Here is a 16,061-nt window from a genome sequence, read left to right as displayed (position 1 = left end):
TTGTACTGCAACTTGTCTAAGATCAAACATGTATAAAAGGTAGATATTGAATCCAGATCCTCCTCACTGTTCTCTCTATGCATTACAAGTTATGCATGGATGATGTGTCAGATGTAAAATAACTGAAGATAGTAGATTATGGTAATGAATAAAATTTTTTTAAAAAATGTTCATCCTTGGCATCACCATTAGCACTGTCCTAAAAAATAATTAGGATTGAAAACTTTTAGAACATTGTGTAGAGTTCTGGACTTGGATTCAGGAAATCTTGGCTTCAAATTAGGCCCCAGACACCCATTAGTTATATGACTGTGGGCAGTGAGCAAACTCCCAAAGCTCTAGGCAAAGACTGTCTAAGGAGTAAAGGATCTGCATTGATGGTAGGATTCCACTTGAGAAGTTCTCAATACTGATGAAATCCCAGATCTGGACCCTTAAACAAACAAACTAAAAAAAACCCTCTAAATTCATCACCTAGCATAGATGCCTGCCTATAATCCTTACTATCAGGGAAGTTGAGGCTGATTGGTCTCTCGAGCTTAGCTATTCTGAGTACATTGGATTTATGCTGATCAGGTTTCAACAGTTTGGTATGATTATGGTGAGAGTCCAAAATAAATAAATGGAGAAAAGCTTCCTTTCTAATCCAAAGAAGTTCCTTCACTATCATTCTGGGAGTCTTTAAAGCAAAACAAAACAAAAACAAAATTTCATTCATCATCAGATGGATTAATTTATTATAACAAGACAAATTATATTTATTGAGGGAAAATATCTACATTCAGAAAGTTTCATATAAAATGGATCAATATATATATATATATACACACTGGTCCTCCCATAACAGTACTACAAAGCTTTAATCACTCTCATGTATACTTTATGGCAGCTAACTCACTGGTCTTCAAGTTTACACATTTCTATGTCTTTGCTTCATAATATACCCCCATAGGTTCTTGTCAAATGGCTCCTCATAGTGCAAAGTAATCCTGAATTCCCAGAAGTTATGCCAGTAGAGTATAAGACCTGACACAATCTATCAGATTAGAAAGGTTATGGTTCCTGATCCTGGTGTCATATGATCTCTCTTATCTAAGAACTAGCATACCTAATTATGTACAAGCTTCTCATCACAAAGCCATCATATCCTGAAACTGATAAAAAACAAAAAGTCCTGGGATCTTTGCAGCCATTTCCACTTCCACAGGGAAAATGACAAAGCAGTGGGGAAGATGTCAGAGGCTACTAAAATGAACCTTCTACTTAGACCATTTGCAAAAACAAATTTATTTAGGAGGTCTATCCAATATCTTCATCCAATGAACAATGAATAGTATTCAAATGACTGGATCATATCAAATCGTACTGGATCATATTTGTCACAAGAAAATGAAGTCATGGGGGCGGCTAGGTGGTGCAGTGATTGGAGTCAGGAGTACCTGGGTTCAAATCCGACCTCAGAAACTAAATAATTACCTAGCTGTGTGGCCTTGGGCAAGCCACTTAACCCCATTGCCTTGAAAAAAAAAAGAAAAAAAGAAAAAAAAAGAAAATGAAGTCACAAGACGGAAGGAATTTATAATCAAGAATGAAAACTCACAGTTTCTCTATTGTGATATGATTCAATATATTGTAGAATTAAATTGTTTCCTGTTTATAGAAAATGTAATTTCATAGAACTTTTTTGATATCTCATCTATAATATTAATAGTTATAATAAATAAATCATCAGGAAAATAATTATAACTTGTGCACTAAAAGCTGTAGTAGAGAAAACAAAAACTATCTATGAAGATTTAAGATCATCTAAACTTAATAGTATCTTGAATATTATAGAGGAAAGAGAGCTGAATCTGGAGACAGTGAATCTGGTTTGACATCCTGACTCTGCTACTTATCTACATTACTCAGTAGCCTCGTTCTTGTAAACAATGATGTTTTATTTTTTTAATCAAAATAAGGGATAGAAGATGGTACATGTGGCAAACGCTAAACATCTCAAAAAAATGAAGATGATTTTTTTAATCAGACATGAAGTTATTGATTGTCAAGACAGAATTTATTTCTTTTTTTAGTTTTTTTTTCTTTTTTCAAGGCAATGGGGTTAAGTGGCTTGCCCAAGGCCACACAGCTAGGTAATTATTAAATGTCTGAGGTTGGATTTAAACTCAGGTACTCCTGACTCTAGGGCTGATGCTCTATTCATTGCGTCACCTAGCCGCCCCAGAATTTATTTCTAAATTAGCTGACCATTAGGGGCCATAATTAGCAAGTTAAGATTTGGTCAAAACCAATAAGAAATTAAAAGAAAGAAACAACAAATGTTAGAATAAGATCCAAGTGCAGTTATTCTATGGTCTATTTTAAATAGCCAGATCAAAAACTAAGGCAAAGAAAATGGTAAATATACAAATCTAAAGACATTTACTCTGTTCAAATATGTTGGCGAAATTTCAGTTTTGTATACCGGTCCCTTCAGTGAGGAGGCTGAAAGAGTCTAGAAATCATCTCAGTCAGCAAACATTTGATCTTGTAAAGTAAAGTAAAACAACAGCCCTGGCAACAGCAGTTTGGAGTCTAATTTCATTCTGAAACCCTTATCAAAGAAAATTTTAACATATGTTAACATCATATAAAATTCCTCAATAAATGCAACATTAAGTTAAAAAAGGAAGACATTAACATGCCTAAAGTGTTAGCCACAGTCATGAAGGATATTCTATGCACAATACAAATTTAAGATAGATTTCTTATAGACATGCTCCCATGTATTATGTGGATAACATTGTGTTGATTGCATTAAGTTCCAGAACTTCATAGGACCTTTGGAATCAAAAATAATGGTTCTTTAAAATCAATCAATTATTCAACATTTATTAAGTACCTACTATGTGTGAGGCACTGGGTTATGTGCTGGAAACAACAAAAAAAAGAAAAAAAAGTCCCTATATTCAGGAAACTTACAATCGAACAGGGGCATAAATATGCAAACTATACAAAATGGGCTATATAAAGCATTAACAGGAAGGAAGCACTGGAACTAAGAGGGATGGGGAAAACTTTCAGTCAAAGGCAATATTTTAGATAGAGTTTAAAGGAAGCTATGGAGATCAGTATTTGGAGAAGAGGATGAAAAATAATCTAAATATGGGGTAGGTGGGGGGAAACTCCTATCTCCCAAAATACCTTGAGCTGAGAGATGAAGTGTTTTGTTTGTGGAATAGCCAGAGGCCAGTGTCACTGGATCCAAGAGTGTGCAGTGGAGAATAAAATGAAAAAAAAAACTGGAAAAAAAGAGAAGGTGAGTAGGTAATAAAAGTTTATGACTATCAAGCACAACATTGTGTATTTGATCCTAGAAGCAATAGGAAGCCACCAAAATGTATTGAATAGGGGGTGGGGGAGGTGACATGAACTTTAGGACAATGGATCAGGGTAGAGTGAGATCCGAGGGAGGTAGATCCACAGTAGCCTATTACAAGATCTATAAGAGAGCGGAGGTAATGGGAAGAGACTGAATAGGATGATTTGAGAGTTGCTACAAAGGTAAAATCAACAGGCCTTGGCAAAAGATTGGATATGGTGGATGAGAGGATAGTGAGATATCTAGGATGACTGCTAGGTTATAAACCTAAGGGACTGGTAGAATAATGTTGCCCTCTGGTAAGAGGAAAAGTAAAAGTGGGAGATGCATAGGGGAGAGAAACAATCAATTCCATTTTGAACATTTTGAATTTAAGATGTCTACTAGACATCCATATTGAGAAGAAAGTCTATACATGTAAATTCTAGACCTTGTAAAAACCCAGTGGGTCTACTTTGAGTTGTCATAGATGAAATATTGCTACAATATTCAGTTATCCTAGTGATGAAGCTTTCTGATGATATCTAGGGTGATCCTCAAGTTACAGAAGACCTAATTGATCTTTATAAGTTCCATATTTGAAATCTTTGCAGCTCGGTAGCTCCTACCAGAGGATTCCATTGAGTGGTTTTGAGAAACCCAGGATCCACTCCAAGTCATAATAAGGTATGGAACAGGCCTGCAGAAGAGGAAAAGTCATTCCTAAAGGCATTAAAATATGGAATAGATTTCACTCCTGTAAATACTACAGTAGAGCACATCAAAACTTATTAAGACTGAGTTAAACAGAAATGATACCTTGCATCAATTAATATAGCAGGACTAAAGAATATACAGGTTTTGAAGGTCACATTCTTTTCCCTTGGAATGAAGCCTTATTTAGATAAATAATAGGGCTGCAATGTGAACAGTAATAGATAAGGTACCAGTCCAAGAACAGATGCTATTACTCTGCCTAGCATAATGCCATGCCAAAGAGGTTCTTAATGAATATTTGATGATGATAGTCTGATGATGAACACTAAGTGTATTCCTAATACATAGTATTATTGCCCTAGACCCAGTTCCAAGCTAGTATATGTATCATTTCTATTTCAGGGAATCAATCAATCTGGTGTATTGATAGACCAGAATTTATTTATATAAAAATTCCAGTTTTAACTGAGCATGTTAAACTGACAAATCAGTATTAGACAGAACTAGGAAGACTCAGGAGAATTTACAAGGAGGCAGATTTCAGTTCAAGAAAAGAATCCTCTATCTCAAACTTTCCAAATGGAGGAGTTGATGAGATTACTGGAAACTACAGCAGAAGAAAAGAGGATCAAGGAGGGAACCTTAGGGAAAAGCCACTATTAGGTATATCTCGGATATTGATCTAGGAAAGAATATTGAGGTATGAAGGAGAAGGGTAATGAAACATTTGTATCAAGAAAAGCCAGAAAGAAAAGAGCATCCAGGAGATAATGGTTTCAACTCTCAAATGCAGCTGGTAGACTGATAAAGAGGAGAACTGATATAAAACCAAATCTGGTAATTCAGAGGTGACTAGTAACTTTACAAAGAGCAGAAGAGCAGCTTCACTTGACTAATGAAGTTGGAATGTGATTCATAAAGTATTAAGAAATTAGTGAAAGTTGAGGATGTAGAGACAGAAATTATTTCCAACTTTTTCAAGGAATTTGAGAAAGAAAAGAACTAAAAGGTGAAATCCTGAGGGCATGTTAGGCTCTATCAGAAGGCATTTAAGGATGCGGGAGACTAACGTGTTTAAAGGTAGAAGGGAAAGGAATTAGTAGCTAAAGAGAGGTTGAAGTGTTGATGAAACACCCACAGAAGAATTTGGTGCAGAAATATATTAAATTCACTTGGGAAGTAGATTAGGACAGGGATGAGAGAAAGTGGGTTTTAAGAGGAAGGAGGAAAGAATAGTCACAAGCAAAGTAACCAACTCTGGAATCAACTAAGGAGATTTTAAAGGGGTAATGAAAAGGAGACAAAATAAAGTGTAAAATGGTAAATGACTGTGAATAGTATGGCATTGTCGGAAATAATGAAAGTAACATCTTCAGAAAAACATAGGAAGACTTCTATGAATTGATACAGACTAAAGTAAGCAGAACCAGGAGACCAAGTCATAAAGCTACTTCAAGTAATATAGAGAGAAAAACAACTTTGAAAGATTTAAGAACGCAAATCAATTCAATGACTAATCATGACTTCAGAAAAGTGAAGATGAAGCAGTCTTCCCACCTCTTCACAGTGAGGTGATAGACTAGAGGTGTAGAATGAGACATACATTTTCACACAAACAATGTGTGAATTTATTTTGCATGACTATATTTGTTTGTTTTAAAAAAGTGGGCTGCTGAGAAGGGGGGCTGTTGAGAAGTTCATGGGTAGTGTAACTATTGCAAAAAAATTTTAAAAGAAAAGAATATCAATAAAATATAAAATACAAAAAAGAACAGAAGGTTAGAAAGAAAATATGAACAGGGCAGGGCAGTTTTGTTACTATTGTATTAGAATTAAAATGCATTTTAATGGAAGTTCGCACTTTTATATGTAATTCTCTTTTACATTCTTTTTTGGGGGGAATTCATGTTTGTTAAATTCATAATAAAATAGGAAAAAAATTGGTTTCCCAGAATACTAAGAAGTTTAGTTAGTATTACTAGACTTTAAAGGGAAGAGACAAATATGGTAACACAAAGTATGCATATATATATATATATATATATATGTGTGTGTGTGTGTGTTTATAGTATATATTACATGAATTGTGTATATACAGATTATAAATAAACCATATATATTTATATATATACACACATTTACATCTATGTCTATGTGCATTAAAGATCCACATGTGTTCTGTCTATACACTTACACATATACACACACACACACACACACACACACACACACACAAACAAACATAGAGGTTATACTTGTGATTTCATTAGTATAACTCCTGGTATGCAAACTCCCTTTATCAGGGAAGATCAACAGTTTATGCACTATAATAAGAAACGGTATCAAAGAATAAAATGAGATGAAGAAATCAGTCCAGTATCCTCATTAGTGGTTCTGAGTGGGAAGAATTCCTTTTGACTTTTCAAGGAATTTGTAAAATTTAATATTCCCTTGGCTTGACATTAGGCCATCATTATCATATTCATCTTTTTGGTACATCCTACCACACACAAAGAAGAAAAATAAGCAATGCAGAAGTAAATTTTACCTTGGATGCATTTTTTATTTTGTATGTAAATATGCTTTTATAGATAGGCAGGGCAAAATGAAATGGAAACATTTTTGATGGCAAAATAACCCACTCTAATTCCCTATTATTAACAAATTGCCATTTCACTCCTTCCAATGATAGCCCCCTTAATATTTTCTGTCTTCCAAGAAAAACAAGAGGGAGTGGGGGAGAATCAACTCATTCACCTAGGGTTATATACAATGAAAATAAAATAACCTCCAAAGCTCTGTCTCTGCTTATGCTACCGTAGTAAGCACTTTCTTCAGGTCACTGCTAATGTTTAAATAAAATAATCGAAAGACTTTGTTGATCTCCTTTCATTCTATCTTTCCTTCATGAGACAGTTCTTCTTTTGGAATCTCATTAAATCACATGAACAGCTGCACCAAGTTGTTATGGCAACTAGAATTTTAAAAGTAAATTAATTTCGCTACAAGGTGTTATTAAGACCAGGTAAGGATGGCCTTGAATAATAATGGCTCTGTATTGTCGAGCCAGAATACTAGAGCTCTAATTTAGTTGAACAAGTGTTACTACTTAAAATGAAACGTCCTTGATTTATCACTCTGTGTCAACAATTCTTATAGGAAGCCTCATCCATAAATTGTGTTGATTTTAGCATAAATTCTCATATTCAATTTTAATTCCCTATAAAATCATAGAATAGAGGAATTATATTGCCCATTACTTCATTAGTTCCTAATGCACTTGAATAACAAAGGCAATTATAATTTTATGATTCCCTAATTCTTTAAAATGAGTAGGACTACTTCCCTAAATTAAATGGCAATTTATCCAAAGCAAAGACATAGGTTTACATGTTGTTTACATTTGAGCCCTACAACAGAGAAAGCTATCTGCCAGATGTGAATTCCAGCAGAAGTTGCAACTGAAAAGTCTGTCAAATAATCAAATTAGACATTGCTTGCCTAGGAGTTTTTTTTTTTTTTACACTATTCTTAGTGTCCCTCAAGGCTTGGAATACCCTCCCTCTTTACTACTTCCTCTAGGAGTACCTAGTTCCATTCAAGACTCAATTTTAGAACCACCTCCTGGAAGATACCAGGTATTAGTGGAGCTCCCTCACCACCAAACTACTTTATTTAGCTTTCAAATATTTTGTATGCAATTATCTTTGTCAGCTCTGCCCTCCCCAACAGACTGGAAACCCTTCAAGAGTAGGAACCATTTTCATATGTGTTTTAGATACCTGGCATTACCCAACACACATTCAATAAATATTTGTAAAACTGAACTGAATTGAGTTGAGAGAATTTTTCAAGCATGGAAGAAAATAGTTATGGGATTCCTCTACTACTTCTGCCTCTTTTCTTTTTTTCTTTTTCAACTCCTTAAATGACCAAAACTCTTACTTTCTTTTTTTTCCAATTACATGTAAAGATAGTTTTCAATAATCATTTTTGTAAGATTTTGAGTTCCATATTTTTTCTTGCTTCCCTTCCTTTTCTCCCTTTTTTCCATGACTGAAAGAACTCTAGCTTTCTAAGAACAAAAGTGAAAGGGTTGAAAAACACTTTTGGAAAAAGACTATCAAATAATTTTCTATAATTTTGCTAATTACCAAATTGAATATTAGCAAATAAGTAGAGGAACCTGAAAGCTACATTCTTTCTCAAAATGCTCTATGATCAGCACCTATTCAGAGCCATAGATCAAAGGCCACTCACCATGAGATGCTTCTTTTTTTAGCATTCAAAACCAAAAGAGAAGCAAAAGCGTTTAAAAAATTGGATAGTATGGTATTATCAAGGAATCTACTCAAGCAATGTTTATACTTATCATCCATACTCAAATAGCTACCTCCCACACCTCCAAGGAAGAAGTTAAGTCAAATCCATGTCTCCAGCACAGTCAATTTAAACTTATCATAATGATGTTAGTTGCACTGCCTAATTAGCTCCCTTTCATTCTCAGCACAACTAAAACCTAATGTAAGGAATCTTTCTTATTTTTAAATTGGAACCATTATGGAAGTATGTCTATACAATCAGAGTCACCACTGGGTAGGTACCAACATACTGTGGAGCCCATACAAAAAATTTGTAGGATATAATCTGGGGAACCAATTTCTTAATAAATGGAGCAATCCTATGGCTCCCAACCATTATGGGAACATCAAGGTTAGATGGAGATTTTTCCTTTCATATTTTAATTTTTTTATTATTTACATTTAATTTAATCATGAGTGATTAAATTAAATGTAAATAATAAAAAATAAAACAAATACACTACAAGTATTGTTATTCCCATATTATAGATGAAGAAATGGAATCTCAAAGAGATTAAATACTTTGTCCAAGATGATAAAACCAGTAAACATCAAGAGTGGAATTTAAAACCATGTCTCTTTTAACTCCATTCTGCACTGTAACTACTTTGTTATCCTACCTCCAGATCATTATAACTCAATCATGCCTTCTTAATCTATGGAACTCACATCTATATTTAAAGGAGATAAACTGAACAATCAATCTCTCAAAACTCCCCTGCCATGTTCTTCCAAGATTCACCCAATGCATTAGAGGTTTCCCAAAAGATCAGGGGATCCTGAGATCCAGGATCTAGGCCCTGTTAAAACAATATTTTACTAATTCTATTTCTATTATTATTTTTCATTTCTACATATCTTATTTTGTCCAGTTTGAAACATTATTCTAAGAAGAGGCCCATGGGTTTCACCCGATGAGCTAGTTTTGTACAATATGACAAAAAAATGTAAGGAATGCTTGCTCTGGATTTAATAGATCAGGGCCAAGAGTCATTAAGACCTGATAGGTTCAAATCCAGACTGAGATAGTTTCTAGCTATATGACTCTGAATAAGTCATCTAATCTCTGCCTAGGTCTCTTCATCAATAAGATGGTGATAATAATAGCAACTACTTTCCAGGATTGTTGTTAAAAAAATAAGGTAATATATGTGCTGCAATGTAGAAAGAATTATATAAATGTTGATTATTATTGTTATTATGATGATTTTACATTCTATGGATAGCAACTTAGGCCTTCGGCCTGCCCATCTACTATCCTTTACTTTCTTTTTTTCTAAACCCACCGTATATTTCCTAGATGATACCTTTTATGCTATTTTTAGCAAATTATTTTTGTTACTATGTTATTGCCTTTTATTTCTTCCACATAGGAAAAATTAAGTGGAATACATTAATAAATATTTATGGAGCACATTCATACATGTGAGACATTGAACTAAACTGAATAGCATACCAAGAAGCATAAAGACTTCAGAGACTATAATGAAGTTTGGTTCATTACCTTTCATTATCTCTTTGTGGGACTGCTGCAATAGTCTCCCTCATTTCCTTGCCTTCAGGCTCTGATTCCAATCCACCACCCAGCACCATGATTGTAGATGCTTACTGTTTACTGAATTGAATCCATCCTATCCTATCTTCCTAAAGGAGAATTCCAACCATATCAATCCACCTATTCAAAAATATTCAGTGGCTACCATTGCCTTTGGAATAGTGTGTACTCTCCTATCTGGAATTAAAATGACATATAATAGTCCTAACTAATTTTTCTTTGGCCAGATTTAACTTCCATTTGATGTTTATCCTTCATTCTCAAAGAGTACCATGACATCAGGAGGTGATGCTGTGAAATGCACATGGTTTGGATTTGAGTGAGGGGGTGCTGTGCTGTCACCAGCCTCACTTTCTCCTCAGGAGCCATCTCGGTCCAGTGGACAGGTATGAATCAGGACGACTGGAGATGACCCTGGATGTGAGGCAGTTAGAGTTAAGTGTCTTGCCAGAGGTCACACAGCTAATAAATGTTAAGTGTTCAGTGTCCGAGGCTGGATTTGAACTCCCATCCATCTGACTCCAAGGCCAGTGCTCTATCCATTGTGCCACCTACCTCCATTAAACCTATGTTCCAACTTGATTTACTCAAGTAAGATCTGTGCTTTCTCACCCCAGAATTTTTGCTTATGTTGTCCTTTCTGCAAGGAACATTCTTCCAATGATCTGACCATCCTTCCTTTCATGTCTCAGACAAAAGTCTGTCCAGCTAGAGGTCTAACTCAAATATTAGCTCCTCTATAAAGATTTCCTTTCTCATCCCAAATAGGCATTATCTTTCCCACCTTTGAAATATCAGATCATTTTGTTAGCACTTTTCAATCACTTATTATATAGAGTTTTCAGGGATGAACTTTTACCTATATATCTTTTCTCTCTGGATAATTTATTTATACATTTTCTAAGGGTTGGACTTACTAGCTGCATGACCCTGGACAAATTACTTAACCTACCTCATCCATAAAATGGGAATAATGATAGCACCTATCTCTCAGAGTTGATGAGAGGATCAAATGAGATTATAATTGTAAAGTCTCTGGTACATGGTAAGTGCTATAGAAATGCTAGCTATTCTTACTAGTACTTAATAAATACTTGTTGAACCAAATCAAAATGGATATGAGAAGATCTGCAAAAAATATATTGTAGTTAAGTAGAAAGCAACCCAAATGAGGGTAAAAGTCAGTAACAGCCAGAGGAAAAAAAAACCAGAAGAGGAATAATTATTTCAAAGGCCTCTTGGTTCATCTCTAGTCTTTTCAGCTTATATTCATGCATTCCATTCAATTAAATAAAAACAAAACACTAGGTTCATACTCAAAAACAATGATACCTTTAAGACAGTCAGTAATTTGCTAGGTTCTCACTAGTCTTTTGAAGAGCAGATAAATCACATCACATCTTACACTTAACCTCAGGCTCTTCCATTCTGAAGCCAGTCATTACCCCATAAATAGAAGTGTTATAAGACTCTTTCTAACCCTCCCTTTTGCTTTACCCATCAAAGGAACTTGTTGCCATTACCACATTTTGCACTGTAATTCTTTTAAATCGCTGCTTAGAGGAGGCATTATATGGCCTGTAATGAGAAGTGTAAAATGCATTGTTCTTATTATTGCAATTTGAATAACAAATATGGTGCTGGCTCCAGTAAGAAACAACAAAACACCCCAGACAATAAAAATAATTGTTAACCCATTTTACTAGGAAGCAGCAGCCAAATTATATTTTTATAGATTACAGTGCCAGGCTAGGTAAATGTGCTCACATGTTCCTTGTTAACAAGGTCACTAGTATAATTTGAATATTTTCAGCAGCTGTTTCTCTCACACCTAAAGAGGGAAACAGCTCCAGCTATGTAGGGCAGGCTAATGGGAATGCTAATAAGTCTAACAGATTTTTTTTTTTTAATAGAAGCAGGTAAAACCACGATTCATAAGGTCCCAACATTTCAGAAACCAAAGAAGAAAAGTGATCTGGGTTGAGGAATTCAACACTGCTAACATTGTTTGAATATTTGACATAGTTTTTGACCCAGGCTTGGCAATATTTGAAAGCTATAAATAGAGGAACAGGGAGAAAGGAGATTACCGAGAAAGCGTATGATTCCATGGAAATGAATTGCACTTCTGGAAAGAAGAAATGAATTAGAATACATTAAAAACATGCTTTGTTCCCTCTCTTTAATAGAACTATTGTATAGAGGGCAACTCGAAAGTAATGTCTTCTTCTATATGTCAAAGTTAAGTTAAAAGTTCTAACATTTTTACAACGACGTAAATAAGACCACTAATTGAATCAAGCAAGGAACATTACAATTTAACGACAAAGGAGACAGTGCTGTGTCTATTAAAATATTACAAGGCCCTCTCTGTGGCTTTCCTGTTTTTAATAGGGATGAAGCAAACTCTCTTTATCATCTGGAAATGTTAAGCCTCTTTCTCATCCAGTGTGCTCAGAAGGTACAGGCACACTTAGGGTAGTTTACAAGATGGGGTATTAGTGTCAAAGAGCCAGATTCCATTGTGCAATAGGGAATAGGAAAAACATGTTTTCTACAGTGGAAACAGTAAATGTGAAAGGACCAGAGTTGTCCAAAGGTCAATGTGCTTTCATTAAGGGAGTTAAAAAATTTCCTGAGCCACTATTGTTTGGTGAAAATTTCAAAAATTTACTAGTACATAGTTTAAACTATCCACCACCCTTGCTTGATAACCCATCGAAACTATGAGGCCCTTATCCTAACTGTCATTCTTTTGGGTCCCAGAGCAAGGCCAGCCTCTTGTGTCAGGATTCCAGGGATAACTCTAAAGAATCAGGGTGACTCTCTAAAGCCATGAGTTTGAGCCCCTACAACTTAACTGCATCTCCCTCCAACTTATCATTTGAAGATCCCTTAGGTCAGCAAGCCTTGAAGGAGTTGTTAGAAAGTGGTTTTGTACCAAGGTAATATATTTAGAACAGATAGTTAAAATAACAACCTTCCAAAAGTCTGTGACAGACTCTTCCACAAGTATATACAAGTAGTAGAAACTAGGCCCAAGTTTCAAGAGTACATATAGAAAAGGGGATTTCTGGTTGCTAGGTTTTTTTCCTCTTATATGTAGGAAAAATTCCCCTTAGCTATGGTGTAGATTTTTTGGTGGATTCTCTGTAGAGTCAATAATCTATACCCAGGCTTTCATTAATTTCCCATAAAGACACAAGTTATTGGCCAATCTGGGATGCTGCTTGGACACTGATTGGAAAACTGAAAATCCAACATCCTCAGAATCCTTTGTCATTTGCAAGGTCTTTCTCTGGTAAAAGGGAGAGTATGGATGTGGGTGAGGGAAGTAGATCTATGAGGAGATCTCTCCTCCCTAAACCGCCAGCAGTTCCACTTCAAGGGGTTTACAGACATACCTTGCTTTTTCCAGATTTCTTAAAAACTCTGATACTAAGTCGTTGTTGAGTCAATTTTTCAGTTATGTCCAATTCTTTGTGGCTCCATTCAGGTTTTCTTGGCAAAGATAATAGAATGGTTTGACATTTCTTCTTCAGATCATTTTACAGATGGAGAAACAAAGGCATATAGGATTAAGTGACTTGTCCAAGGTCACCCAGCTGCCAAGTGTCTGAGACTAGATTTGAACTCAGGAAAATGAGTCGTCCAGGTTCAGGCCCATCACCCTCTCCATTTAACCACTTACCTGCTCATTCATTACTAAGCAATTTGAAAACTTATAAATGACCAAATTTCTTTGGCCTAACCTACTATATCACCCAAGTCCGAAGACTTTTCACTTTAAAACTTGTGCTTCAGAGTGACTCTTTGGCACCACAACTTCATCTATTTTAATCCTTTCCTTCCTGCAAGATCCTACTCAATCACAAATTTCTCCTTTAAGCCAGAAGAGCACCTTCCCCACCTTAGCCATTAGTGATATCCCTCTATCCCTCTCCTTTCTCTCTCTCCCTCTCTGTCTCTCTGTCTCTGTCTGTCTCTGTCTCTGTCTCTGTCTCTGTCTCTGTCTCTCTCTCTCTCTCTCTCTCTCTCTCTCTCTCTCTCTCTCTCTCTCTCTCTCTCTTCCAAACCTGCTGACTTGTGATTTCATAATTATGGACTCTCTCTATGACTTAATGATTTACAATCTTATAGTCAATAATTTATATACTAAGAAGGTTGACTTAAACACTGAGAAGATTAAACAATTTTTTCGTGCTCATACAACTAGTAAAGTTAGAGAAGGGACCCAAACCTAGTTTTTTCCTGTTGACTGTCCAGCAGGCTGCTTCTCAAACATATCATTCATGCTAATTTGAACTTATCATAATGTTGTAATTTATATCATAGCTTTTTTGTTCATTAGTCTTATATCTTTCAATAGATGGTAAGATCTTTGGAAACATTATTCATATTTGTATTTCAACAAATTTCTTAGAATATAGAAATTATATGAGCAAAAATTCACATTTATATAGTTTCTGAAGATTTTCCTCTCACAGAGCTGTCATTTAATAGATACTTATTAGAGCTTAATAAATGTTTACTGAATTTACAGAATGGAATTTACCCATCTATTGAACAAAGATATTTAAGCTCCTACTATGTGTGAAGCACTATGATACTGCTGAGAGAGAGAAGAAAAGATAAATAAAGATCCTGCTCTCAAAGATATTTTTCAAGTGGAGAAGGTAAACAATGAATGAAATCAGGCAGGAATATTTCAACTTCTTTAATATCCATGTTAACTATCAGCCCTTCAAAGACATTTTCACAGGTGAAATAAACTAAAGTAGTTCTTAATTCAATCCTGTTTCAATTAGCAAAAGAGGAAAAAAGTAAAGAAAAAATAATAATTAACCTGCATTGGCTAAGATTGTAACCCTTGGGATGTAAGCACCTTGAGAACAGGTTCAACATATTTTTCATAGAATCTTATACTGAATTGATCACATTTTATGTGCCCATTTCAGTGAATCCTGGTCCCATGGAAGTCTTTTTTCTAAGACTTGATTGAGGATCTTTATGAGTTGCTGTGCTGTAATTTTTAACATTCCTGATACAGAGATAAACCCACCCTTTAGGATTAATTTCTGGGCTTCTCTGAATTGAATTAGTCAAATTTTCTCAAGGTAGTTATATAATCCATCATTAATCATATACTTAAGGCCTTTCCACCTTAGTAGGACCTACCAGAGCTTATTTTCCTATTCCATAAACTTCAAGAAATCAGGATCACCCCTTGAACCTCAATGATGTATTGAAATTTTAGATGGGGGGTGAAGCTAGATGGCAAAGTTAATAGAGAAATAGAGCACCAGTCCTGGAGTCAGGAGGACCTGAGTTCAAATTCGACCTCAGACACTTAATAATTACCTATGAGACCTTAGGCAAATCACTTAATCCCATTGCCTTGCAAAAAAAAAATTAAATGATATTGGAGTTTAGACATGTGAGAAAGCCATTGTCTTTGAAATAAGCTGCAATCAAACTGATCAGTTAACATTATAACTTTTTTTCTAATGACAAATTTAGAAAAATAACCTAGAATCATTATCATCATTATTAATTACTGAGACATTAGAGGATCATTTCCTGAATTACATACTTTAGAAGAATGAATAGTCCCCTAGTAGACTGGAAAAGTTAACATGGCTCTCTGGGAATAAGTAATTAATATACAAGGAGAATCTGGCCATGATTAAAAGTGATAATAATGGCTATATGTTAGGTAATGTAATTTCAGCTTCAAAAGTAGATTTCCCATAGGTATTTTAATTATAATCATAATTAAGTGAAATTTCAAGTTAGTTTAAGAAATCTTATTAGAAGTGATATTTATATTGTGTTTTTAAAAATGTATCCTGTGGTTTTCTCACCTAATCTATTTTCCCTTAAGAGGTAAAATGGAAGGTTTTGGTATTTTGCTTTGTTTTGTTTTGGTCAACTGCAGAAATGAATTAAATGAACATGGGTGAATTCCCTGACAATTTAATTTGATTTGACATTTGATAAAGAATAACAGAGCAACATAGTAGACAGAGCTCTGAACTTGGAGTTAGAAAGACTTAAGTTCAACTCCTTAGTCCAATATTACTAT

The sequence above is a fragment of the Macrotis lagotis genome, chromosome 7 (assembly GCF_037893015.1).
Source record: "Macrotis lagotis isolate mMagLag1 chromosome 7, bilby.v1.9.chrom.fasta, whole genome shotgun sequence".
NCBI classification, from domain to species: domain Eukaryota; kingdom Metazoa; phylum Chordata; class Mammalia; order Peramelemorphia; family Peramelidae; genus Macrotis; species Macrotis lagotis.
The sequence above is the reverse complement of the archived record's forward strand: the minus strand, read 5'-3'. Positions refer to the sequence as shown.